The sequence below is a fragment of the Bufo bufo genome, chromosome 10 (genome assembly GCF_905171765.1).
Source record: "Bufo bufo chromosome 10, aBufBuf1.1, whole genome shotgun sequence".
In the NCBI taxonomy this organism is placed as follows: Eukaryota; Metazoa; Chordata; class Amphibia; order Anura; family Bufonidae; genus Bufo; species Bufo bufo.
The window spans coordinates 36047234-36072319 of NC_053398.1; the positions used below are offsets into that span (position 1 = coordinate 36047234).

General features: G+C 46.6%; 2 protein-coding genes across 4 annotated transcripts in view; one reads left to right on the forward strand and one right to left on the reverse strand.

Annotated features, from left to right (window-relative positions):
• The window catches only part of DAGLA (diacylglycerol lipase alpha), a 38902-nt gene extending 35904 nt beyond the window's left edge, over positions 1 to 2998 (reverse strand). The window contains exon 1 of one of the 2 annotated variants that reach the window (XM_040409394.1): positions 2899 to 2998. The gene's annotated coding sequence lies outside the window, so the exon portion shown is untranslated. Of the gene's footprint in view, positions 1 to 1271; positions 1417 to 2898 lie in introns of those variants that run through there. The other variant, XM_040409395.1, reaches the window with a different exon arrangement.
• A 50-nt stretch (positions 2999 to 3048) lies between these two features.
• Positions 3049 to 25086, forward strand: part of LOC120980347 (interferon-induced transmembrane protein 5-like) — a 35950-nt gene continuing 13912 nt past the window's right edge. The window contains exon 1 of one of the 2 annotated variants that reach the window (XR_005774507.1): positions 3049 to 3125. The gene's annotated coding sequence lies outside the window, so the exon portion shown is untranslated. Of the gene's footprint in view, positions 3126 to 20220; positions 20262 to 25086 lie in introns of those variants that run through there. The other variant, XR_005774508.1, reaches the window with a different exon arrangement.

Sequence of the window (25086 nt, forward strand, 5' to 3'; positions counted from 1 at the left end):
CGCTATTTTGGCATTTTTAGGAGATTTGCATCTTCTGGTGTGGTTTTTTTCTGTCTTTCTTTAGGCAAAAAAAATATATATATGCCACCTCCTAATATTGGCTGTAAGTCTATAGAAATGGTTAAACCCAGGACAAACATGTCCTTTTTAGTTTCACTTCTTCACTTTGTGAGGTTTTTTTTTGGTCAAAGACGCTACATTGCAATCGCAGCACGTCCTCGCGGGGTGTTTGTTTCCTCATTTTCTGTCATTTTTGTCCTATAGACAAAATAGGGGGGTTTTTTTTACACCGCTTGAGAAACACACGAGCGTCAATGTGTTGCGTAGTTTTATGGCATGTGTTAAAACAGACTGGGGGAGATTGATCAAAACTGACTTCGCCGCCCATAGCAACCAATCAGATTCCACCTTCTATATTTCAGAGCTCCTTTGGAAAATGAAAGGTGGCATCTGATTGGTTGCTATGGGAACTAAGCCAGTTTTCCTTTACACCAGTTTGTTAAAAAAAAAACACCACAGAAAGAGGAACAAAAAAATGCCGAAAAGCGCAGCATAAGGGCTCAGGCAGACAAACGTAAGGGCTCTGCGCCCATACTGCGAACCGCAAAACGGCAGGTCTGCAATATACAGGCGCCGGCCGTGGGCACCCATTGACTTGAATGGGTCCGCGATCCGCAAGATACGGCAAAAGATGGGACATGTCCTTTTCTTTTGCGGATAGGAAGCCCATGGAAAAACGATGAAGCGATTCCGTCGGATTTACGGTCCATGTCCCAGGCAAGTCAATGTGGTCCGCATCTGCAGCGCGGAGAGCACACGGCAGGTGCCCGGGCATTGCAGACCGCTTTTTGCAAACCGCAGCACGGGCCCGGAGCCCTTACGTCTGTCTGCAGCAGGCTAAGGCAGTACATAGCATGGCCGCAGCCTGCGAGGGCGTCATGGGGCTGTAATACGCCTATTAGCACGAGTCATTATGCACACGACCGCTTACTGGGTCCGCGTCCGGACACGGACCCATTCATTTCTACAAGGCTGCAAAAAATGCGGGCAGCATACGTGTTGACCGCATCCATGTGGCCGTTGCGCAAATTTAGAGCACATGTCCTATTCTTGTCGAGAGAAAAAAAAAAAAGGAGCGATTCCGATCAGCACACTGTATTATGGGATTGCTATTTAAGCGATTTCCCCAAAGAAAGAAGGCCACGTCAGTGCTTAAAGGGACGCGTCATGCCAACCTCCGGCTTACCGCACACGAAAAAAAGAGATGTCACCTCAAAGACGGCAATATATCTGACACCACAGACAGGATTATTCGCGGCCGGAGGGCAGGACGGGCCATCTTGAAACAACGGAAGCGAAAGCAACCTGAACATCTTCCAAGTCGTGCATGCCAGTGCAGACCTGTCCTACAAGTTCTAACCGAGGAGCATCCCTTCCGGCACCAGTAAAGCATCCGCCACCGCCCCAGTACATACACACCTTGAGAACCAAGTGTTTACATAGGTAGCTGCGGAATTTCGTAAGAAGCCTTAAAGGCACAAGGATTTCTACGGCGGCGTGAAACAATCGGATTCGCGGCGGCTCCGTGGTAAAGCGCCAGCCAGTGGTACTGGACATTACTCTGTGCCTGACCAACACTGGCTGCTGCAAAGCAAGAGCGACAGCTATAAGGGCGCTGCCACATACAGCGTGGCATTGGCCAATTCACGCCAAAAACGCACGCAGACCTTCTCCATTGATTTCAATGGGAAATTTGCCTGTTAAACCGTACAGCGCTTCAATTTTTTTTTTTTTTTGCTTTTAAAAAAAAATAAAAATACAAAACCGCACCAAAAACTGCGACAGGCCTCATTCACATCTCCCCAAGCGGTTCTCTGCCGCAACAACCTACTGAGTTTCACTGACACTGCTGGATCCTCTAGTTCACCGCCGCATCCCCACTGACCGTAATGAGGTCTGGCAGTTTTTCGGCATAAATGCCGGGTTTCGGCCGGACAGAAAACGTTGCATGAAATATATATTTTTTTTTTTGTCGGGCCGACAGCTGTGGCATTGGTGCCGGATCTGTGACCCTCATGGCCACAGTTTCTGTCCGCATTTTTTGCGGATCCATTAATTTCAATGTCCGTTTTGCGGACTTGTAAAAAAAAATTATAATAAAAAAAAAATAAAAATTGACAATTCTACAGACATAAAAAAAAAATATATATATATAAAAATAAAATAATGAATGGCGGCGTGCACTCAGCCAGAATCCACAATTTGTTGACCGCAAAACACTTACGGCCGTGTGCATGAGCCCTTAAAAAACGCTTCAGGAAAAAAAAACTGAAGGAAAAAACCTGAAGTGGATTCTGACTCCTCAGAAAATACTCAGTGTGAACGCAGCCTGAGCGCGACCACCGAGTGCAGGGCGCGGAGGCTCCCATTGGCGCGGTGCATTAAGCTGACCACAGGCTGTTCTTAGGTCCAAAGTGCGAAAAAACAAAACCCAAAAAAAAAAAAAAAAACATTGATGCCACAGGAGGGGAAGAAATCATTGCCCCTTTAAAAATAAGCCCGACCTGTGATCTGGACCCGCGACCTGCTGACGGTCTCCCCGGCTGCTCCATCTGTAGTCACATCTATCACACATTCCTGAATGCTCCGACCATCACACTACATGACAGCGATGGGAACAGCACTGCCTCCCGCTGCTGCGATCGGACACGATCTCCAGAAGGATCGGGCGGACCGGAGGTGATCAGGATGACAGATGTCACAGCAGCGGGAGGACATGGCTGCGGGTATGACCCCCCCCCCCCCGGTGACATCATGCACAGCTGTACACCAGGCCGGCCCTGCTCCTCTCTGGGGGTCGCACCTGCCCCGGACGTCCACCTCCATCACTGCTCTCACCTCTCGGGGGCTCCATGCCGCCTACTCTCTTGCTCCTTCTTTCCGTGATCCCGGCGCAGAGGCACGTCCGCACCGGGGCGGGACCTGACGTCACTTCCGGAACCTCCTCACCCCTCTCTCCCCTCACAGGCGGTATGCATGGCAACTGCTCCACCACCGTGACGGAGCGCAGGGATTGTCGTGACGTCATGGTGCAGCGGGGAAAGCCCGGATGAGTGATATCAGACGTGATAACGGATGGGCCTGAGGGATGACAGACTGGAGGGGTGCAGTTGCCCCTAGCAACCTATCACATCCCTGCTTTCATTTTGTAACCTCCGTTAGTAACATGTGCTGGCTGCTGATTGGTTGCCATGGGAGACACCTGCACTCCGGGGAATCCCGCCCACATCTACGGGTCACACCCTCATAATGGTACCCAAAGTGGTCATGTGACAGCCGGGTGCCCAAATAACTGCTGGTGCCGGTCAGTCAGTACCACAATTGTAGGAGAATTCTGGTAGCCAAAGCTGACTTGTATAATTATGGCTGCCTGCAGCCACCACAAGGGGGCGATATTATAAATTTAAAGGGGTTTTTCCAGGATTTTGTCTTTTTTTAAAGGCAGATTTGTACCTATGACACCGGCTGACCTGTTACTTGTGCACTTGGCAGCTGAAGACATATGTGCCTGCACTGCTGATAAAAATGATGTTTTAATATATGCAAATGAGCCTCTTGGAGCAACGGGGGCGTTGCCATTACACCTAGAGGCTCTGCTCTCTCTGCAACTGCTGCGCCCTCTGCACTTTTATTGACTTTAGGAGAAGTCGAGGCCAGGCGTGATCACGTTTTCATTGCCTGGCCCTGTCAATCATAGTGCAGAGGGAGGAGCAGAGCCTCTAGGTGTAACGGCCACGCCCCCGTTGATCCTAGAGGCTCATTTGCATATATTAAAACTTCATTTTTCTCAGCAATGCGGTCACATATGAACATGGGACCAACACAGATGCCTTCAGCTGCCAAGCGCACATGTAACAGGTCAGCCAGTGTCATAGGGACAAATCTGCTGACATATGCCCTTTAACCCCATAGGGATCGGGCTCATTTTCACCTTAAGGACCAGGCCATTTTTTTGCAAATCTGACCAGTGTCACTTTATGTGTGAATAACTTTAAAACGCGTTTACTTACCCAGGCCATTCAGAGATAGTTTTTTCGTCACATATTGTACTTCATGACACTGGTAAAATGGAGTAAAAAAAAATTCTTTTTAATTTATAAAAAAAATACCAAATCTACCAAAAATTTGCAAATTTCCAAGTTTCAATTTCTCTACTTCTATAATACATAGTAATACCTCCAAAAATAGTTATTACTTTACATTCCCCATATGTCTTCTTCATGTTTGGATCATTTTGTGAATGCCACTTTATTTTTTGGGGACGTTACAAGGCTAAGGCTCCTTTCACATCACCGTTTCTTCTTTTCGTTCTCCGGCTCCGTTGAGGAGCAGGAGAACGGAAAGGACGGATTCTGCCGATAACTGAGACCTAACTGAGCGTAACGTAGCCTAAAGACCCCATAGACTATAATAGGGTCCGTTCAGAAGATGATTTTTGAGTGGAGACGAAAGTCCTGCATGCAGGACTTTTCGTCTCTGCTCAAAAATCATGTTCTGAGCGGACACCGAACGGACCCCATTATAGTCTATTGGGTCTTTAGGCTACGTTTTTTGCCAAATTTTCCATTTTAATCCATTTTTTTCCAGTAACAAAGCAAGGGTTAACAGCCAAACAAAACTCAATATTTATTTCCCTGATTCTGTAGTTTATAGAAACACCCCATATGTGGTCGTATAACTACTGTACGGGCACACGGCAGGGCGCAGAAGGAAAGGAACGCCATATGGTTTCTTGAAGGCAGATTTTGCTGGACTGGTTTATTTACACCATGTCCCATTTGAAGCCCCCTGATGCACCCCTAGAGTAGAAACTCAAAAAAAGTGACCTCATTTTGGAAACTACGGGATAGGGTGGCAGTTTTGTAAGGACTATTTTTAGGGTACATATGATTTTTGGTTCCTCTATATTACATTTTTGTGAGGCAAGGTTACCAAAAATAGAAATTCTGAAATTTTATCTCCCATTTGCCATAAACTGTTGAGGAACACCTAAAGGGTTAATAAAGTTTGTAAAAATCTGTTTTGAATACCTTGAGGGGTGTAGTTTCTTAGATGGGGTCAGTTTTATGGGGTTTCTACTCTAGGGGGGCTTCAAATGGGACATGGTGTCAAAAAACCAGTTCAGCAAAATCTGTGTAATGCAAGGCACCAACGAAACAGACCAGTGAGGATGAAGTAAAAAGGGGTTTATTAACAAAATAAACAAAGTCCAGGTAAACTTCACTGGGCAAACAAAAAACGAAGGAAAGCCAGGAGTAGTCCTGATCCGTGCATAAGTCTCTGTGCAACTTGCCAGGTAAACGGATGCGTCACGGAAAGTCCCGGGTTCTGGGTCCCAGCAAACGTCCGTCCGTCAGTTGCTAGCAGTACTGACCTGCACCTGGATAAGGAAGGATAACAGTGGGCACTGACCGACCTGGGAGGCCACCGTTTATGTGCCTGCTAACAAATCCCAGGGCGCCAAGTGTCCACTCCCCATAGGTCATGATCCTGCCCCACACCTGTGTACAAGGCTTTGGTCGGTCATTAGTCAATTAGACCAATGCCGGCCCCCTAATCTGCTTTGAACTTGTGGCCAAGTGCTATTACCTTTGCTGGTCGGCGAAGCGCGTACACGCGACCGCGTATTCCCTTGCAAACCCGTTTTCAATCTGGAATCCGCAACAGGCACCGGAGACAAGCTCGGCCGCAGAGTACTGCCACTAGCCCAGCCTAGCTGTCCCCGAAAGTGATCCCATCTGGCGCACATGCGAACGCATCCCCTCGTCGGTTCGCAAAGGGGTCGGAGATGGTGTATCAATGGAGACACGGGTAACCTGTCCCGCAGCTCCACGAGGACCCTTTTTGGTCACACCGGAGTGTGAGACAGGTGAGGATCTTACAATCTGCATTCCAAAAACCACATGGCGTTCCTTTCCTTCTGCGCCCTGCCGTTTGGCCATACAGCATTTTATGACCACATATGGGGTGTTTCTGTAAACTACAGAATCAGAGCAATAAATATTAAGTTTTGTTTGACTGTTAACCCTTGCTTAGTTAACGGAAAAAATGGAAAATTTGGCAAAAAATAGCTGTTTTGGCACCGTTTTTATTTTATTTTTTTGACTGTGTTCATTTGAGGGGTTATATGTTATTTTTATAGAGCAGATTCTTACGGATGCAGCAATACCTAATATGTCTACTTTTTTAAATTTATTTAGGTTTTACACTATAATATCATATATTTTTTTTCAATATAATTTTTATTAAATTTTTCATAGTATATCCTCTGTACAGAAAAGAATAACATTGATTCTAGATACACGTGTTATAGCATAATGAATCATAGTCAGTGCAGTACAAAGGTGGTACATAGCATAATATCATAATAACTGGATGCAGCCAGTGCCTGAGTATGCAACGTTTCGCCGCCAACAGAAGAACATGGATCACTGGTGGCATCGTAGTCCTCCCAATCTGAGCATGAAAGAGGATCAACTCAGGAGAGATGGAGATTGTTTTTTTTAAAAAAAATTGCGACTTGACCACTTTCCAGAATTTTACTATGGCTGGGCCAGGGCTTTTTTTTCTGGCGGAACGCACCGGAACGGCGTTCCGCCACCTTTTGACATCGCAGCCTGCCATGCTCCAGCATCGCAGGCTGCGATGTATCAGCGGGGAGGGACTGGGAGGAGGAGCTGGGGGCCGGTGCGTTCACTGTGCTCCAGCCCCGCCGCTTCAGTACAGTTATAAAATGTGTAATTCAATTAATAATGATTCATGCTGCCCCCTCTGTAGTATAACATTCAATATATCCTACTCACAGGGCTACTGTTATATCGTAATGCAGGCCGGCCGGGCAGACGAGCGGCAGAGTGACTGACTGACGTCACGTGCCTGCGCCGCCTACTTTATGAATGAAGCAGGCGGCGCAGGCGCATGACGTCAGTCAGTGACTCTGCCGCTCGTCTGCCCGGCCGGCCACAGATCCCCACAGATCCCCTATAACAGTGCCATCCACAGATCCTTCACCTCATAACAGTGCCATCCCCAGATCCCCCATTAACAGTGCTATCCCCATCTGGGGGGTTTCTTTGCTGGGCTGGACTTTTATAGCCCCCCCAAATTTTAGTTGCATCCCTGTTCTCTAAAGGGGCGGTTTTAAGGGGGCGTTCCTAGGGGTGGGTAGGGGCGTGGCCAGGGGAGGGGGGGGGGGTGAGTTCCACCACCTTTTCTCTGAGAAAAAAAGCCCTGGGCTGGGCATGACCACAGTCCATGACTAAGGTCGGTTTTGTCTTTTTTGTATTTTGGACATTGTTGTAACCTATCTGGGAATCGCGCATTTGGAGGGAACTGAAACCCATAAATGGCCTTGTGTAAGATTCTGAAATGGGTTTCTCTCCAATTTTGGGGAACAATAATCTTGTTTATGAGCCGCCACCCCTGGAGTACTGTCGTCTCCGTATCCATGAATGGAAAGTCCTTCTTCCAATGAGAAAAAAAGTCTGTCCACCAAGGTTTTCTGTTTATCGTCTCTGAGTTTCTGGTAGATCTCGGAGATGGATTGTTTTCTGCGCCCTGTTCCCAGGGATTGGTCAAAGTTATTAAAGCCGAACTCCTCAATTAAACTTGATGCCCTGCGTTTGAGGAAACTAGTATTCTGAAAGTAAGCTAGCTAGTGCTGTTTAGCCAGCGAGGGATACTTCTCCTTGAGTTCAGTGAAGGAAAGGAGTCGTTTGTCCAGAGGATTCCAAAGGTCCCTCACTTTGGTCAAACCCACTCTCTTCCAGGTTTTGAAGTGCGCGGCCTCTAAACCTGCTTTAAATTCTGGATGTCCCCAGATAGTCATATGTTTTGAGATCGCGCAGGGAAGTTTGAATAATTTCCTTGTTCCTTTCCAAGCTGCAACGGTATCTTTTACCAGTAAACTAGACTTAATCAAGGAGGGTAGAGCCCTGAATTTGGTATGAAGTAGGGCTGATAAGTTCCATGGGCGCACCAACTGGGATTCCAGAGGATGGTTGGAGAAGTGGTTTGTGGTAAAGGTCCAGTCTATGGCGTGTCTCATGAGACTGGCTAGGTTATAGTCAGGGATAGCTAATCCTCCTGAGTCCCTGGGGATTTGTAATTTTGCGGTAAGCTATACGTGATCTACGGTTCGCCCACAAAAACGCTGTGTCTAGTTTGTCAATGTCAGAACGTTTGAGGAGAATAGGGATCGTTTGGAGGGGATAAAGAGTTGTCCTCTGCCCCCTAATGAGAGCGGATAACTCATCCAACGGTCCAGATCTGATTGTATCCTTTTAATCAAGGGGGGGGGGGAGTAGTTCAAGGAATATAGAGATTCCGGTTGTTTGCCTATATGTATGCCTAGGTATTTTAAAGAGTTAGAGGCTATCTGAATGGGGATGTCTAGCTGTCGGCCAGTTGCTTTGGCAGGGTCCCGACCCAGGAACATTATCTCTAACTTTGACGCGTTCACCTTAAACCCTGAAATACTTCCAAACTCAGATAATAAATGAAATAGATTGTTTAAGTCGCGGTGGGGGTGTTCTAGAAAGATTAACATGTCGTCTGCAAAGAGAATATGCTTAACCACTTCACATCTGGGCCATTTGCCCCCTTTCTGACCAGGCCTAATTTTGCAAATCTGACATATCTCACTTTATGTGGTAATAACTTTGGAACGCTTTTACTTATCCAAGCCATTCAGAGATTGTTTTCTCGTGACACGTTGTACTTCATGATAGTCATGAATTTGAGTCAATATATTTCACCTTTATTTATGAAAAAATCCCAAATTTACCAAAAATTTTGAAAAATTCTTAATTTTCTAAATTTAAATTTCTCTGCTTTTAAAACAGAAAGTGATACTTCATAAAATATTTATTACTTAACATTCCCCATATGTCTACTATGTCTACCCATCCAGACCTTGGACGCATTTGTCCATGGACTTTATCAGGGATTTACAGAATTTTTCAGGAAAAAACGTGATCCTGGTGGTAGATGATCGGTTTAGCAAAATGGTGCATTTTATAGCATTGTCTGCTCTACACAATGCCAAGACTCTTGCACAGGTGTTTGTCGATAACATTGTGAAACTACATGGCATTCCCTCTGATGTGGTGTCTGATCGGGGGACTCAGTTTGTTTCCAGATTCTGGAAAGCGTTCTGTACTCGACTGGGGGTACAATTGTCCTTTTCTTCGGCTTTTCATTCTCAGTCGAACGGACAGACGGAGCGCACCAATCAGAATCTGGAGACTTACTTGAGATGTTTTGTTTCGGAGAACCAGGAGGAGTGGTCTTCATTCTTGTCGTTAGCTGAGTTTGCCATTAATAACCATAGACAGGTTTTTGGGGCATATGGATTCCATCCACAGTTTGGCACATTTTCTGGTTCTCAAACTTCCGGTATTCCTGAGGAGGAACGATTTTCCTCTTCTTTGTGTTCGATTTGGCAGAAAATTCAAAATAACCTGAAAAAGATGGGCAACAGGTATAAGCGTGCAGCTGACAGGAGACGTGTGAATGGTCCGAACCTGAGAGTGGGTGATTCTGTGTGGCTGTCCACAAGAAACATTAAACTTAAAGGATAACTGTCACATTTAGACCCTAATTTCAATATTCATATATGTAGTTACTAATAACATGATATTCCAGAATCCGTTACTATTAGACTGACTTACCCCATATTTAATAAGATTCAGCCCTTAGCAACCAGTCTGCATAAAACTGCAATTTCACTATTCAATTAAGATGGCCGCCACTGCCCTCACCCTGAGGCTAATCCCGCCTGCCCTCACTAGCCAGTAACAATAGCCCCCCAAAAGTGTCAGTAACCAGAGCCCTCCCCCCTAAAGGGTTAATCTCCTGCAGCACAGAGGGGTCCTCTTACCACATGTTGCTTTCATTTATACACTGAGCAGACGGCAGATCTCCCTTCCCTGGTCTGCGCTGCTCCAACTCTGCATTCTCCAGCTCTGCTGAGTGAGGGAGCGTCTGCCAAGCGCAGGGACAGGGAGAAGTGCACACAGCCCAGGCACTGTTATCAGCTGCTGGGGAGGACCTGGCTTTAATCATTTCCTTACAGTCCCTGGCTGTCAGTAATCTGACCCTGCACGCTGCGTCCTCCGTCCTTCAACAGATAGACGGACCATGCCTAGCAACCCAATTTTAAGCACAGGTAAAAGTAGGCAGTGCAGGGAACAAAACTGTGGAATTAAGGGGTAATTGAATACACAGTGAAAAGTTGAAATAGGGCCACCAAGGTGATATTAATCACCACAATCCAATACTTCAAAAAAAATACGACAATTATCGTTTAAGGTACCTTCTTGGAAGTTGGGCCCAAGATTTATTGGTCCATATAAGATCACTGCCATTGTTAACCCTGTAGCCTTCCGTCTTGAACTTCCTCAGGCTTTGAAAATTCATAATGTATTTCATAAGTCGTTGTTGAAGAAATGTGTCGAACCTGTTGAGCCGTCCTCCTTGCCTCCCGCTCCTGTCATGGTGGACGGTAATTTAGAATTTTCAAATCAGCAGGATTGTGGACTCCCGAGTTTTCCGTAGATCCCTCCATTATCTCATCCACTGGAAGGGTTACGGACCAGAGGAGAGGATGTGGGTTCTAGCGGCCGATATTAATGCAAATCATCTGGTGAAGGCCTTTCACAGAGCCCATCCTGATAAGGTCGGTCCTGGGTGCCCGGAGGTCACTCGTAGAAGGGGGGGTACTGTCACGGTCTTTCAGGTGACTGATGTCAGGAAATCAAGGAGACTGGCTGAGCGTGGAGGAATCTAACAGCCTCCTTGATTTCTCTTGATTCAGTGTTGATAGGGTTAATGACCACTTCCCTTTTCTCAGCTGTTGCTCAGTGGTCATCACTTCTACCCTTTATAGTCTCAACCCCCACCCTTCTGACTATGCAGTTGATAGCTTCATTTGGGTTTGGCTGAGCTGGTGTGAGATCCTCTCTGTTCTTCCATCTCTACAGAAGTTAAGTGTTGCATTTGTTTGTATTTGTTATATTCCCTGTTGTTGTATCTGGGCCTGAGACAGAGACTTCCATTCGTCCATCTGGGGAGGAATGGGTTGTGTCTGGTTCTATACTTATTCCAGGGCCTTATAGGGAAATCAGGGCCTAGGTATCCTGCATATGAATATTCCTACCTTCAAGGTCTATTCATATTGATAGGTAGTCATGGCCCAGATTAGAGTTGTCTAGTAGGTGACCTGTTTCTTCCCTAGTTTCCAGGCCTAGTTACTGTTCCCCTTCCCTCCTGTGTTCAGTGTGGAGCCCCCCCCCCCCCCCCCCACACTGATCGTGACAGATATGTGCCCCCTCACAGTAGTTATGCCCAGATATGTGCCCCTCACAGTAGTTATGCCCAGATATGTGCCCCTCACAGTAGTTATGCCCAGATATGTGCCCCCTTCACAATAGTTATGCCAAGATATATGCCCCCTTCACAGTAGTTATGCGCAGATGTGCCCCCTCTCAATAGTTATGTCCAGATATGTGCCCCCTTACAGTAGTTATGCCCAGATATGTGCCCCTTCACAGTAATGTGCAGCTGTGCCCCCTCTCAATAGTTATGTCCAGATATGTGCCCCCTTACAGTAGTTATGCCAAGATGTGCCCTCTTCACAGGAAGTAAAAAAATAAAACGGTAAATACTCATCTGGTTCCTCCGATGATCACAGCTCACCCTGCGCTCCACAGCAGGCAGGATACTGTCACACATCGCGCTGCTGTGTAGGAGGAGCACAGAGGCTTATTCCACCGCTCCTACACTGACCAGCAGCGTGATGTGTGACAGTATCCTGCCTGTTGTGGAGCGTCGGCTGCTGAGGGACATGGTGAAGCAGGAGCGGATGGCTTCCTGCTCCACCATTACAATCAGCTGAGATCGGACTGTCCCGCTGGATCTGGGACGGTTGGGAGGTATGCTTAAAGGGCTTCTACCACCAGAAATACTGTTATGTAGCTGACTGACATTAGCGATGCGCTAATGTCAGCACTACATAGCAGTATGTTTCCAACATTTGTCCCTGCAGCCGTTTTTGTAAAAAAAAGCACTTTTATTATATGCTAATGAGCCTCTAGGTGCTATGTGGGCGAAAAATCAGCACCTAGAGGCTCCGTCCACTCACGCTTTATCCCGCCCAGGTCGCCTGTTCTGCCCGCCCCACTCCTCTTGATTGATGCCACGGTCCACCGCATCGTTGACGAAATCCCGCGCCTGCGGCGTTCACTTCTGTCTTCGGCGCAGTGAGTAAATGATGCACTCCTGGTGCCGGATTCCTCACTGCGCCTGCGCCGACTACGTCACAGTGAGGAATCCGGCACCAGGAGAGCGGCCTTCACTCACTGCGCCTGCGCCGAAGACAGAAGCGAACGGCGCAGGTGCGGGATTTCGTCAACGATGCGGTGGACCGTGGCATCAATCAAGAGGAGCGGGACGGGTAGAACAGGCGACCTGGGCGGGATAAAGCGTGAGTGAACGGAGCCTCTAGGTGCTGATTTTTCGCCCACATAGCACCTAGAGGCTCATTAGCATATCATAAAAGTGCTTTTTTTTTACAAAAACGGCTGGTGGTAGAAACCCTTTAAAGGATTTTTCCAGAATTTTTATATTCAGAGGCTGTTTTATGACTGTTATACTTTGCAAACACCAGTAACATGAATGAGTCACATGAAGCCTTGTGTGTACTGTAATAAGCTAGGTATGATATGCCTTGTGATGTTCTTTATGCCTCAGCCAGCTTGATGGATAAAGTAAGGCTTGGGAGACAATGGTCTACCGAGCTGTGCTGAGTAGAGACAGTCATTGTGAGCAGAATGCATAAGCAAAGAGTGTGCCATGCTGGACGACTGTAAGCGTGTATGTGTGCCAGGTGGAGAAGACTTGGGGGGTAGTATCTCTCCTTGGGGAGAGCGCCTTAACCACCTCCGGACCGCCTAACGCAGGATCGCGTTCCGGAGGTGGCAGCGCTGCGCACAGTCACGCATATACGCGTCATCTCGCGAGACGCGAGATTTCCTGTGAACGCGCGCACACAGGCGCGCGCGCTCACAGGAACGGAAGGTAAGAGAGTTGATCTCCAGCCTGCCAGCGGCGATCGTTCGCTGGCAGGCTGGAGATGTGTTTTTTTTAACCCCTAACAGGTATATTAGACGCTGTTTTGATAACAGCGTCTAATATACCTGCTACCTGGTCCTCTGGTGGTCCCATTTGTTTGGATCGACCACCAGAGGACACAGGTAGCTCAGTAAAGTAGCACCAAGCACCACTACACTACACTACACCCCCCCCCCCCATCACTTATTAACCCCTTATTAGCCCCTGATCACCCCTAATCACCCCTGATCACCCCATATAGACTCCCTGATCACCCCCCTGTCATTGATTACCCCCCTGTCATTGATCAACCCCCTGTAAAGCTCCATTCAGACGTCCGCATGATTTTTACGGATCCACTGATAGATGGATCGGATCCGCAAAACGCATCCGGACGTCTGAATGAAGCCTTACAGGGGCATGATCAATGACTGTGGTGATCACCCCATATAGACTCCCTGATCACCCCCCTGTCATTGATTACCCCCCTGTCATTGATTACCCCCCTGTAAAGCTCCATTCAGATGTCCGCATGATTTTTACGGATGCACTGATACATGGATCGGATCCGCAAAACGCATCCGGTCGTCTGAATGAAGCCTTACAGGGGCATGATCAATGACTGTGGTGATCACCCCCCTGTCATTGATCACCCCCCTGTAAAGCTCCATTCAGATGTCCGCATGATTTTTACGGATGCACTGATAGATGGATCGGATCCGCAAAACGCATCCGGACGTCTGAATGAAGCCTTACAGGGGCATGATCAATGACTGTGGTGATCACCCCATATAGACTCCCTGATCACCCCCCTGTCATTGATTACCCCCCTGTCATTGATTACCCCCCTGTAAAGCTCCATTCAGATGTCCGCATGATTTTTACGGATGCACTGATAGATGGATCGGATCCGCAAAACGCATCCGGACGTCTGAATGAAGCCTTACAGGGGCATGATCAATGACTGTGGTTATCACCCCATATAGACTCCCTGATCACCCCCCTGTAAAGCTCCATTCAGATGTCCGCATGATTTTTACGGATGCACTGATACATGGATCGGATCCGCAAAACGCATCCGGTCGTCTGAATGAAGCCTTACAGGGGCATGATCAATGACTGTGGTGATCACCCCCCTGTCATTGATTACCCCCCTGTAAAGCTCCATTCAGATGTCCGCATGATTTTTACGGATGCACTGATAGATGGATCCGATCCGCAAAACGCATCCGGACGTCTGAATGAAGCCTTACAGGGGCATGATCAATGACTGTGGTGATCACCCCATATAGACTCCCTGATCACCCCCCTGTCATTGATCACCCCCCTGTCATTGATTACCCCCCTGTAAAGCTCCATTCAGATGTCCGCATGATTTTTACGGATGCACTGATAGATGGATCGGATCCGCAAAACGCATCCGGACGTCTGAATGAAGCCTTACAGGGGCATGATCAATGACTGTGGTGATCACCCCATATAGACTCCCTGATCACCCCCCTGTCATTGATCACCCCCCTGTCATTGATTACCCCCCTGTAAAGCTCCATTCAGATGTCCGCATGATTTTTACGGATGCACTGATAGATGGATCGGATCCGCAAAACGCATCCGGACGTCTGAATGAAGCCTTACACGGGCGTGATCAATGACTGTGGTTATCACCCCATATAGACTCCCTGATCACCCCCCTGTCATTGATCACCCCCCTGTCATTGATCACCCCCCTGTCATTGATCACCCCCCTGTCATTTATCACCCCCCTGTCATTGATCACCCCCCCTGTCATTGATCACCCCTCTGTAAGGCTCCATTCAGATATTTTTTTGGCCCAAGTTAGCAGAATTTTTTTTTTTTTTTTCTTACAAAGTCTCATATTCCACTAACTTGTGTCAAAAAATAAAATCTCACATGAACTCACCATACCCCTCACGGAATCCAAATGCGTAAAATTTTTTAGACATTTATATTCCAGACTTCTTCTCACGCTTTAGGGCCCCTAGAATGCCAGGGCAGTATAAATACCCCACATGTGACCCCATTTCGGAAAGAAGACACCCCCAGGTATTCCGTGAGGGGCATATTGAGTCCATGAAAGATTGAAATTTTTGTCCCAAGTTAGCGGAACGGGAGACTTTGTGAGAAAAAAATTAAAAATATCAATTTCCGCTAACTTGTGCCAAAAAAAAAAAATTTCTATGAACTCGCCATGCCCCTCATTGAATACCTTGGGGTGTCTTCTTTCCAAAATGGGGTCACATGTGGGGTATTTATACTGCCCTGGCATTCTAGGGGCCCCAAAGCGTGAGAAGAAGTCTGGTATCCAAATGTCTAAAAATGCCCTCCTAAAAGGAATTTGGGCACCTTTGCGCATCTAGGCTGCAAAAAAGTGTCACACATCTGGTATCGCCGTACTCAGGAGAAGTTGGGGAATGTGTTTTGGGGTGTCATTTTACATATACCCATGCTGGGTGAGAGAAATATCTTGGTCAAATGCCAACTTTGTATAAAAAAATGGGAAAAGTTGTCTTTTGCCAAGATATTTCTCTCACCCAGCATGGGTATATGTAAAATGACACCCCAAAACACATTCCCCAACTTCTCCTGAATACGGCGATACCACATGTGTGACACTTTTTTGCAGCCTAGGTGGGCAAAGGGGCCCATATTCCAAAGAGCACCTTTAGGATTTCACAGGTCATTTACCTACTTACCACACATTAGGGCCCCTGGAAAATGCCAGGGCAGTATAACTACCCCACAAGTGACCCCATTTTGGAAAGAAGACACCCCAAGGTATTCCGTGAGGGGCATGGCGAGTTCCTAGAATTTTTTATTTTTTGTCACAAGTTAGTGGAAAATGCTTATTTTTTTTTTTTTTTTTTTTTCATACAAAGTCTCATATTCCACTAACTTGTGACAAAAAATAAAAACTTCCATGAACTCACTTTGCCCATCAGCGAATACCTTGGGGTCTCTTCTTTCCAAAATGGGGTCACTTGTGGGGTAGTTATACTGCCCTGGCATTCTAGGGGCCCAAATGTGTGGTAAGGAGTTTGAAATCAAATTCTGTAAAAAATGACCTGTGAAATCCGAAAGGTGCTCTTTTGAATATGGGCCCCTTTGCCCACCTCGGCTGCAAAAAAGTGTCACACATCTGGTATCTCCGTAATCGGGAGAAGTTGGGGAATGTGTTTTGGGGTGTCATTTTACATATACCCATGCTGGGTAAGAGAAATATCTTGGCAAAAGACAACTTTTCCCATTTTTTTATACAAAGTTGGCATTTGACCAAGATATTTATCTCACCCAGCATGGGTATATGTAAAAAGACACCCCAAAACACATTCCTCAACTTCTCCTGAATACAGAGATACCAGATGTGTGACACTTTTTTGCAGCCTAGGTGGGCAAAGGGGCCCACATTCCAAAGAGCACCTTTCGGATTTCACAGGTCATTTACCTACTTACCACACATTTGGGCCCCTAGAATGCCAGGGCAGTATAACTACCCCACAAGTGACCCCATTTTGGAAAGAAGAGACCCCAAGGTATTCGCTGATGGGCATAGTGAGTTCATGGAAGTTTTTATTTTTTGTCACAAGTTTGTGGAATATGAGACTTTGTATGAAAAAAAAAAAAAAAAAAAAAAATCATCATTTTCCACTAACTTGTGACAAAAAATAAAAAATTCTAGGAACTCGCCATGCCCCTCACGGAATACCTTGGGGTGTCTTCTTTCCAAAATGGGGTCACTTGTGGGGTAGTTATACTGCCCTGGTATTCTAGGGGCCCAAATGTGTGGTAAGGAGTTTGAAATCAAATTCAGGAAAAAATGAGGAGTGAAATCCGAAAGGTGCTCTTTGGAATATGGGCCCCTTTGCCCACCTAGGCTGCAAAAAAGTGTCACACATCTGGTATCCCCGTACTCAGGAGAAGTTGAGGAATGTGTTTTGGGGTGTCTTTTTACATATACCCATGCTGGGTGAGATAAATATCTTGGTCAAATGACAACTTTGTATAAAAAAATGGGAAAAGTTGTCTTTTGCCAAGATATTTCTCTCACCCAGCATGGGTATATATAAAATGACACCCCAAAACACATTCCCCACCTTCTCCTGAGTACGGAGATACCAGATGTGTGACACTTTTTTGCAGCCTAGGTGGGCAAAGGGGCCCATATTCCAAAGAGCACCTTTCGGATTTCACAGGTCATTTTTTACAGAATTTGATTTCAAACTCCTTACCACACATTTGGGCCCCTAGAATGCCAGGGCAGTATAACTACCCCACAAGTGACCCCATTTTGGAAAGAAGAGACCCCAAGGTATTCGCTGATGGGCATAGTGAGTTCATAGAAGTTTTTATTTTTTGTCACAAGTTAGTGGAATATGAGACTTTGTAAGGAAAAAAAAAAAAAAAAAAAAAATCATCATTTTCCGCTAACTTGTGACAAAAAATAAAAAGTTCTATGAACTCACTATGCCCATCAGCGAATACCTTAGGGTGTGTACTTTCAGAAATGGGGTCATTTGTGGGGTGTTTGTACTGTCTGGGCATTGTAGAACCTCAGGAAACATGACAGGTGCTCAGAAAGTCAGAGCTGCTTCAAAAAGCGGAAATTCACATTTTTGTACCATAGTTTGTAAACGCTATAACTTTTACCCAAACCATTTTTTTTTTACCCAAACATTTTTTTTTTATCAAAGACATGTAGAACTATAAATTTAGAGCAAAATTTCTATATGGATGTCGTTTTTTTTGCAAAATTTTACAACTGAAAGTGAAAAATGTCATTTTTTTGCAAAAAAAAACGTTAAATTTCGATTAATAACAAAAAAAGTAAAAATGTCAGCAGCAATGAAATACCACCAAATGAAAGCTCTATTAGTGAGAAGAAAAGGAGGTAAAATTCATTTGGGTGGTAAGTTGCATGACCGAGCAATAAACGGTGAAAGTAGTGTAGGTCAGAAGTGTAAAAAGTGGCCTGGTCTTTCAGGGTGTTTAAGCACTGGGGGCTGAGGTGGTTAATCAGCGTGAGGAGACTTATAGGCCATTCATGCTCCTCTGGAATTCTGAGAAGAAAGGGATGGAAATCTTAACAAGCTCGGCCTCTACTGCCACCAGATGTAAGGCAGCTATTAGTGTTAGGCCTCATGCACGCGGCCGAGAGCGGTCCGTGGTAACGCGGCCGGGATTCCTTCTGACAGCAGGAGCGCACGGCGTCATTGGTTGCTATGACGCTGTGCGCTTCATGCTGCTGTACAGTGATACACTCATATGATCTATACGAGTGTATCACTGTACAGCAGCGGCGGCATGAAGCGCACAGCGTCATAGCAACCAATAACGCCGTGCGCTCCTGCTGTCAGCAGGAATCCCGGCCGGGTTACCACGGACTGCTCTCGGCCGCGGAACACGGCCGTGTGCATGAGGCCTTAAGTGAATCGAAGTCCACGAAGTGGACTTTGATCTGAATTTCAGGGAAAATTAAATTCGTCGCAAAGCCGTATTTCCTTGTGCTTCGTGGTAACAAATCGATTTTCCCTGAAGGGCGGTAAAAAATAAGAAAAATCATACTTACCTCATCCATTTGAGTGTGAAGAGCCGGCCGCCGGCATCTTGATTGAAGATCTATTATTGGTGATTTCTTACTACACATGCGTATTGTATGCTGCAAGATCCTATCTGGAGTTATCCCAGTCCTCCGTATAGAAAGCAAAAGAAAAAAGGTAGCGGATGTGCGCAAACTAGACAAGTGGTAAAGGTGAAACCATCAAAAGTGCAGTCTGTCAGTATATGCTCAACACAACTAACAAAGTCTGCGTGCTGTCTCTTAGACCACGGGTGTTCACACTTCTCTTGGTTTGGCACTGGCGGATCCAAGGGGGGGCAACGGGGCAATTGCACCCCCCCTCGAGATGCTTAGAAGTGGGGGGCGGCGGCAGGGCACAGGGAGATGAGCGCTTCCATTGTGGAAGTGCTCATCTCCATAGTCATCTGTATCGCCGTCCTCAGGACAGCGATACAGATGACTGTGCTGAGAAAGGGGAGGGAGAGGCGTGTCCCTTCTCCTTCCTCTGATAGGCTGCAGGCACTAGGCTTGCAGCTTATCAGAGGCCGGTGCAGGCGGCGCCGTATTGGGGGGGCCTCTTGTTACTGGCACATTGGGGGGGCCTCTTGTTACTGGCACATTGGGGGGGCCTCTTGTTACTGGCACGTTGGGGGGCTCTTATTACTGGCACATGATGGGGGGGGAGCTTATTACTGGCACATGATGGGGGATGCTTATTACTGGCACATGATGGGGGGATGCTTATTACTGGCACATGATGGGGGGGCTCTTACTACTTGCACATGATAGGGGGGCTCTTATTACTGGCACATGATTGGGGGGTATCTATGTGGGCACTTATTACTGGCACATAATTGGGGGCACTTATTACTGGCACATTATTGGGGGCACTATAGGGGCATCTGCTGAGGCCACAAAGAAGGGGGATTTTATATGGGGGGCTCTGTACAGTAGCATTTTATACTGGGACACATTATGGTTGGTACTATGGGGAAGGGGGGAGAGGAGTACTTTGGGTCATCTACGGGGGTCACTAAGAAGCGGTATTTTATACTTGCAAATTATGGGGGGCACTGAGGGCATCTACTGGGGCACTATATATGGGGCATTTTATACTGGTACATTATGGGGGCACTAGGAGGAAGGGGGGAGAGGAGCACTATGGGGGCATTTACTGGGGGCACTATATGGGGTATTTTATACTGGCACATTATGGGGGAACTATGGGGACATTAGCTCACCTGGGGGCATTACAAGGGGGTATTTTTTGCACTGTCTATTATAAGGAGAATTATTTCTACTGGGGGGCATTATGGTGGGCTTTATTACTCCCCCATGGTATGACCCCCTAGTAGCAGCACCAGCCTCTCCCTGCTCTGCTATCCCTCTGCCCCTTCTCCAAATCCTTATTATGAAATCTTTCTCATTAGGATAAAACACAACATCAGCTCCGCCGAGCCCCCGGCCAAAGTGTGGAAGTGGTGTCCGAGATCCCCAAGGGCCAAGCCAAGTAACTGTAAGTTTTCATGTGAAATATGTTATACACATATAGCATACACTGTGCCACACAATATACAGTATACCGCTACACTGTGTAGTCTGTTCTATAACCACCATTGTTTTGTGGCGGCGGACAGAAAATAATCTGGAAGTGCCCTTCCCGAGAACAGGCTCTGGATCCGCCACTGTGTTACGGCGATATACATCAGTGCTGAATGAAGGTACCGCAAAGCTCGTTTTTGCCCATTATTCCAGTGCTGCAGCCTTAAGAAAAGATGCATACGGCAGTGATATTTTATGTGATATGATTAAGACAACAACTTTGTAAGTACAATAAAGTGCGACTATTTTTATCTATACGCGGGGAGCACTGTTTGCATCTTTTATGGAAGCAACGTAGCTTGTTCTGCGGTGCTGCATTCAGTACAATGAGAGTTATGGAAACAGCAGAGCACCGACACTCTCTGATGTCTCCATAAACCCGGCCACCTAGGGTCGGTCCTTAGTCCTATCTCCCTGTGGAAACGGTGAGATGGGATAACTCCTTTAAGTCTTCTGCACAGTGCAGGAGAGTTATGCCGCCCTCTGGTGGCAGTAGCTAGTAAAGCATCAGGACTAAGGGTACTTTCACACTAGCGTTTTTCTTTTCCGGCACTCAGTTCCGGCACAGGGGCTCAATACCGGAATAGAACTGATCAGTTTTGTCCCCATGCATTCTGAATGGAGAGAAATCCGTTCAGGATGTCTTCAGTTCAGTCAGTGAACGGCGTTTCCGGATCAGATGCCGGATCCGGCATTAATTTACATTGAAATGTATTAGTGCTGGATCCGGCATTAAAAATTCCGCAATACCAGATCCGTCCTTCCGGATGCATGCGCAGACCTTTAAAAATGTGAAATAATAGAAACGGATCCGTTTGTCCGTATGACAAACAGAGAGACGGATCTGTTCTTGCAATGCATTTGTGAGACGGATCCGCACTGTTTGCCGGATCACTTTGCCGCAAGTGTGAAAGTAGCCTAAGTGGGACAGTAGAGTCACAGCTGAGGCTCTGCCTGTTTCTGAGGACTACACTTTATCCTAGTGTCACTACCAGAGCTTTGGGACGTTCTCACAGCTCTGTTTCTCCACCCCTGTGATGATGTCACTACTAGAGCTGGGAGGAGTTCTCACTACTCTGTTTACTTTTGGTTTCTTTCACCACAGCTGTCCTTCATGTGTTTGATTTTCCTCTCTTTATATCACCCCTCCTCCTATGATAGGATGTGGATTATAGTTCTCACTTCAGTTGTAGCTCTGGCTTTAGTTTCTTCACTTGTAGCTATCAGTTCACTGGACCTGTGTTCTGCTGCAGCTAGCACTCTGGATATTGCCAGCCTGTCCTTGGATCCGTCTTCTCTGCGGCTGCAACACCGTCAGCTAAGTGTGCAGACATTGTTGTGTTCCTGTTTATTTTCTGACTGGATCTGAGGTGGCCACGGTTCCCTCCATATACTGAGTAGGGCACTGGTGGCCGTGCCCCTTCCACTATTGTAGGGGTTACAGTGGTCATTAGTCTTAGGCACGTGGGCATGCCTCTTTCCGCCATTTGGATCCGGGCATGTGCTTTAGCAGAATAGGGAGAGCGTTGAGGGTCGGACAGGGGTCACCCGTTATCCTCCCTAGTTCTGGGTCCAGTCAGTAGCTCTGTACTGTGTATAACTATTGTTGCCCACATACAGCCGTGACACCTAGGGTATGACCACACGGTGCAGTCATGTCACAGTTGTGGTCAGGTATGGGCTGCAGTTGTTCCTAATTAAACTAATGAGACCGTGCTGTTTATCCTTTATCCACATTGTTAATGGAACCTTCAATAGCACGCGTCCTATAACAATACAGACCGAAACAATGTAGTCTTCATTGGAACCCACTGCAGCCGTATGTTATCTAACTGCAGCGCGGCCTTGTGGCAACCACTGCTGCAAGGTTGTACCCTAAGACAAAGTACAGTCCTCAGCTGTGACCTGGTCATACCTTAAAGAGGTTCTCCGGGCTTTTTCACATTGATGACAAGGGATGAGCGAATCGACTTCAGATGAAACATCCAAAGTCGATTCGCATAAAACTTCGTTTGAACACAATTAATTTCTACTGTTAAAAACCTTTTCCCGAACTCGGGTTCGGTTCCTAAAAATTTATTTTTTAGGTTATTACCCGAAGTCTCGAGAGACTTTGCGAAGTAATAACTTCGGCTCATCTGAGCCAATACATTCTAACACTGTACAGTATTCAAACTAAGTTTTATGCGAATCGACTTTGGATGTTTCATCTGAAGTCAATTCGCTCATCCCTATTGATGACCCATCATCAGGACAGTGTAAATCGCAGAAATAGACGGCAGCATCTCCAATCCAAACAAGCTTTTATTCGCACATAGTGCATGAGACAGTACACACAATCTTGATACAGCAACGTTTCGGCTACATCTTTAGCCTTTATCAAGCTAATACAGAAGTGTATAGACTGGATATATACAGTACAGACCAAAAGTTTGGACACACCTTCTCATTCAAAGAGTTTTCTTTATTTTCATGACTATGAAGGCATAAAAACTATGAATTAACACATGTGGAATTATATACATAACAAACAAGTGTGAAACAACTAAAAATATGTCATATTCTAGGTTCTTCAAAGTAGCCACCTTTTGCTTTGATTACTGCTTTGCACACTCTTGGCATTCTCTTGATGAGCTTCAAGAGGTAGTCCCCTAAAATGGTTTTCACTTCACAGGTGTGCCCTGTCAGGTTTAATAAGTGGGATTTCTTGTCTTATAAATGGGGTTGGGACCATCAGTTGCGTTGAGAAGTCAGGTGGATACACAGCTGATAGTCCTACTGAATAGACTGTTAGAATTTGTATTATGGCAAGATAAAAGCAGCTAAGTAAAGAAAAACGAGTGGCCATCATTACTTTAAGAAATGAAGGTCAGTCAGTCAGCCGAAAAATTGGGAAAACTTTGAAAGTAAGGGCTATTTGACCATGAAGGAGAGTGATGGGGTGGTGCGCCAGATGACCTGGCTTCCACAGTCACCGGACCTGAACCCAATTGAGATGGTTTGGGGTGAGCTGGACCGCAGAGTGAAGGCAAAAGGGCCAACAAGTGCTAAGCATCTCTGGGAACTCCTTCAAGACTGTTGGAAGACCATTTCAGGGGACTACCTCTTGAAGCTCATCAAGAGAATGCCAAGAGTGTGCAAAGCAGTAATCAAAGCAAAAGGTGGCTACTTTGAAGAACCTAGAATATGACATATTTTCAGTTGTTTCACACTTGTTTGTTATGTATATAATTCCACATGTGTTAATTCATAGTTTTGATGCCTTCATAGTCATGAAAATAAAGAAAACTCTTTGAATGAGAAGGTGTGTCCAAACTTTTGGTCTGTTCTGTAAATATTGTGTCTATCATCAGGACAGGTCATCAATATCAGATCGGCAGAGGTCTGGCATCCCTGCACATCAGCTGTATGAGGAGACGGTGTGCGCAGTGTGCACGTGCCATCTCCTGTCTCTCTTCCTGCTCCCTGCTGTATGTCTATGGGGCGGCAGCAGCAGCGGACAGGAAGAGAGAAGGGACACAAGCACAGCGCGCGCCGTCCCCTTTATATAGCTGATCGGTGGGGGCCGGGTGTCGGACCCCCGCCGATCTGATATTGATGACCTATCCTGAGGATAGGTCCGACTCCCAGCACTCCTGCCGATCAGCTGTTTGAAGAGAAAATAGCGCTTATATGAGCACTGCCCTCTCTGTTCTATTTACCTGCTGACAGCAGCAATTGCGGTGGTGAGAAGATGTAATTACAAGTATGGCGTCCTCATTCACTTCTATGGGATGCTCTGTAGTATTCACATAAACAGACAGAGCTGTCCCATAGAAGTGAATGGAGACACCAGACTTGTAATTAATTGCCCACCACTGCAATTGCCTCACCGATCGGGTAAACAGAGTAGTCAGCACTCATATGAGCGCTGCTTTCTCTTCAAACAGCTGATTGGCAGGGGTGCCCGGAGTCAGACCCCTGATGTTGATGACCTATCCTGAGGACATCAATAGTAAAAAGCGGACAACCCCTTTAGGCGGGTTGTCCCATCTCGCCATGGAAACAGCAAGGTGGGACTAAGCCCTGGCCCTAAGTGGGCTTTTAATAGTTTCATCCCAAATATATTGTACGTTTTTAAAGGGAGTCTGTCACCACATTTGGGCATATTAGACTGATCAAATAGCGTTATATGTGCCACCCAGAACTTAAAAACGGTACCTTTGTTGTATGTAACGGAGTTTTCTTTTAGCCGAAAATGAACTTTTAACATTATGTAAATGAGCCCTCTCAAGTGCCCAGGGCGGCGTCTCAATCCTCCGAGCCCCAGGCAGCACCTCCTCAATGGCTCATAACTGCGCTCTCCGTGTGCCTCTGCCCGCCCGTTTACTCCCCTCCTCTGTCCTTTTCCACTGCAGCTGCGCGGTCAAATTCGTAGCGGCCGCATGCGCAGTAGGTATTGCGATGCCCTGCCAGGAGTGGGCATCGCATTGCGCATGCGCCCGCTACGAATTTGACCGCGCAGCTGCAGTGGAAAAGGACAGAGGAGGGGAGTAAACGGGCGGGCAGAGGCACACGGAGGGCGGGGTTATGAGCCGTTGAGGAGGTGCTGCCTGGGGCTCGGAGGATTGAGACGCCGCCCTGGGCACTGAGAGGCCGCATTTACAGAATCTTAAAAGTTCATTTTCGGCTAAAAGAAAACTCCGTTACATACAACAAAGGTACAGTTTTTAAGTTCTGGGTGGCACATATAACGCTAT